General features: G+C 37.8%; 1 long non-coding RNA gene across 1 annotated transcript; it reads right to left on the bottom strand.

Annotated features, from left to right (window-relative positions):
* Positions 1 to 305: 305 nt before the first annotated feature.
* LOC140177263 (uncharacterized) lies at positions 306 to 3,296 on the bottom strand. The gene is made up of 3 exons (XR_011869087.1): positions 3,108 to 3,296; positions 2,961 to 3,015; positions 306 to 642 (listed from the first exon to the last, which is right to left on the bottom strand). It is a non-coding gene; the product is annotated as an uncharacterized lncRNA (long non-coding RNA).
* Between the last annotated feature and the right edge of the window lie 280 nt (positions 3,297 to 3,576).

Genomic DNA, 3,576 nt, shown 5'->3' with positions numbered 1-3,576 from the left:
ATTGTATTTTTATATGCATAGAGAGGAAAAAAATATTATTTTTAAATAGCAAGCATAAAATTAATTATTTTTATTTGTGCAACAGACTTAATGTAACATCCTACCACACAGAGCCTTATACTTAAGTCATAAGATAAAGGTCGCGAGGTATTACGACCTAAAAAAAATAAATAAAATTTAGTACATATAGTAGTGTGAAAAATGTTTATAACTAGGAGCCTTTGAAAAAAAATGAGTAAAACAAAATCGTTAAATAGAAAAGCGCAACACTCCGATCGATAACGTAATAAAATCGACAAAAGATAGACTAACGCGAAACCATAACTAAAAGAGTGCCAAAGATACAAATATCAAGACTCAAGATCCGGTTTACGAAGATAACCGATCCAAGCATAAAAGTGTAGATATATAAGTATAAATATAGAGTAAGAAACCAAGAGAAACCCCAAGGACAAGCTAACAAAACCTGTTTTCCAAGAACAACCTCTAAGAGGAGTCAAAATAGTATATATATACATTATTTAGTGGAGATAAAAGTATTTAAGTGAAAATATGAAACAAAAGCAAAGTCTCAAGAAAGAAGGATCTTCGCTAATCCAGAAGTCTCCAGCATGCCTCAGCGAGAAGTCTCACGTCCTGCTTCTGAAAATCACAAAATTCGCATGAGTGAGAACCAGAGGTTCTTAGTATGGTAACAGTACCTACATATCTAACATGTAATGTCTTGGGAAACCCGAAGGCAATCCTAGAACTTCCACCAAATAAATCAAAGCTTATAAATAGACTAAATCATAAATGGCAATTGACTAAAGATCTTCAGTCTAACTAATACTTCCCTTTCCAAATCCTTCAGACCTCCCAACCACCAGCAGTAATATAATATGGCAAACACAATTATATCAGACAAGGAGATATACAAATAAGAAGCAGATATGACATTTAGACAATTAGCAGGTAATATGCAGTCAATTAGGCAATTCCAAACAATTCACATAATATGCATATGATGAATGCCTGTCCTAATGGCTAATGAGTCTCATATGTCGGTTATAAAGCCAACCCGACAAGTCCTGGTAGCTAACCATTGGACTGTCCCTCTATCGTGCATCCCTAACTCGAGTTATACTCCATGATAAATCATAATTCATATCCAACACCCTCACTGGTGTATATTCACAGGGGCGAGCTCATCCGGAACTTTCACAGTGTCCGACCACACTTACAACATAGGGTCAGCAAAGTATCGAGTCTCCACCTGGAGCACATGGTGGCTAGCCACTGCTTTCTCCCAGGGAAACTCGTATCTCAGATAGTGGAAGTGCAACAATCACATTTCATTCAATTCGCATATATGCATTCATAATCAGCCATAATTCACAATGGCTCAGCCATAATCTGGTAATATCTCAGCCATCCGACTCATAATACAATCTATAACCAGCCAATTTATTAACAATCACAGCCCTTCGGCTCATGGCCTATAAAGCACTTCCACCACCATCCTTCGTATCTCATACAATCATCTTTGATCATCATTGATCGTTAATTCTCCCCTTTATTCATTCACAAGCTACCACGTCTCCTAACTTCTTCCCATTGCTAGGCTTATCATAATGATTTAAGACATAAGGGATGAGATCGGAGGTTTAGAAGTATGAAATTTGCCTTTGAAAACTCAAAAATCAACTTTGGGATGAAAATAGGGTCACGCGTGCGCGTCGCCCACGCGCACGCGTGGATGGGAGAAAAGTCAAGTGACGCCTACGCGTCAGCCACGCGTACGCGTGGGTGCATTTTGTGCCCCAGGCACAAAACCAGCACAACTCAGGCACAACTCTCTGGAATTTGGTTGGGCTCATTGAATTCGCTCATCGACGCATACGCGTGGGCCACGCGCACGCGTGGGTAGTGAAACTTTGAAAACAACGCGTGCGCTTCGGCCACGCCTACGCGTGCGCTTCGGCCACGCCTACGCGTGGGAGTGCATTCTGCCAAAAATTTTACTAAGTTAAAAAGTTGCAGAATTCACAGTTTCAAAACCCAATCTTCCGACGGGCATAACTTCTTCGTTTCAAATCATTTTTTCACCCGTTCTTCAAACAGCATAAACATCCCGGATCCAATTTCATTTCTAAATAAGTTTGGCACAAATCGGGGATCCGGAGTCCAAGTTATGCTCCGTCAAAGAATTCCCAAAAACCACATTTTCATACAAAACCACAAATTACCATTTTCAAAACAAACCAATTCCAACCCTTTTTAAAATCAACCAAACATACCAAAAATCAACCTCAAACCTTCTCAGCTCATACAATAATATTTTTATCACATCATAACCCACCAATCTATCATTTTAACCAATTTTACTCAAGTAATTTCAACTTCAAACACAATACCATATAGTACATAATTTCTTATCTCAATTTCCAACAATACCATTTCTAATCAACCATCAATACATACAACCAATATCACTTTCACCATCAATATGGCTTCACCCACAATTCAACATCAATTAATCATTAAGCATATATTAAAACATGCATATCTCTCATGCATCACCCCATCAAACATCAATATTCATTAATCACATACATAACCACATAATTTTATCTCAACCATTCAACAACATCAACTATTCAAATCCTATCTTAGGGCCTCTAGCCTAAGTTTTCACAACACATTACATTTTAGATACAGGAAACCGAGACCATACCTTAGCCGCTTTTTCGCTTACCTCAGAACACATCCAAATCAAAATTTTCACAAGCTCTCAAAGCTTCAACACTTCCAAAAACAGATTTTTAGCACATAAGAGTTTATTCCAAGCTCTCCAAAACCTCAATTAAGCTTCAATATTCACATACACACTACCCAAGCCACAATTATCAACACAAACACAATAACTCAATACCCAAACATCATAAACCAACAAATTCCATTATGGTTGAGAAACTTACTATACCCAAAGATCAAGGAGACATGGTTACTCTTCTCCTTCAAGCTAGTTGGATCCTATAACATCAAGGAGCTCAAAATCTCAACACTTTTTTTCCCAAAAATTTGAATTTAAGGCTGAGAAAAACTGGACTAAAATCGTAGCTTACCTCAAGAACAAAGTAGTGGGTTTTGTAGAGCTCGTCGCGGTGAACGCGTGGCCACAAACAGTGTGACAATCGGAGCTCTGGATCAAAAGTTATGGTGGTTTGAAGATCAAATGAGAGGTAGAACTTGGAGAGTGTTCTTCCCCTTCCATTTTCCTTTTTCAGCGTTTTGGAGGCTGAAGAGAGGAGAGTGAGTGCTGTTTTTAGGGTTTTAGATTTTGTTTGGTTGGGTCAAAGGCTCAAAATAGGTCCGGTTGGCCCGATTTGGCCCGTTCGGTTTAATCTTAGGCCGATTTCTATAAAATTGGTATTGAAATTCTCGTTTTAATCTCCTCTATCATATTAAGCCATAAAAATCACATTTTTGGCTTTCTAGAATAAATTCTCATTTATAGATTAATTAGTCGTTAATTAATCGGGTTTTACACTTAACACCTAATCAAATGTAAAAGTATATATGTTAAATTCTTTT

The sequence above is a fragment of the Arachis hypogaea genome, chromosome 12, assembly GCF_003086295.3.
Source record: "Arachis hypogaea cultivar Tifrunner chromosome 12, arahy.Tifrunner.gnm2.J5K5, whole genome shotgun sequence".
Classification (NCBI taxonomy): domain Eukaryota; kingdom Viridiplantae; phylum Streptophyta; class Magnoliopsida; order Fabales; family Fabaceae; genus Arachis; species Arachis hypogaea.
Note: the sequence above shows the minus strand (reverse complement) of the source record. Positions and strands in the feature narration are given on the sequence as shown.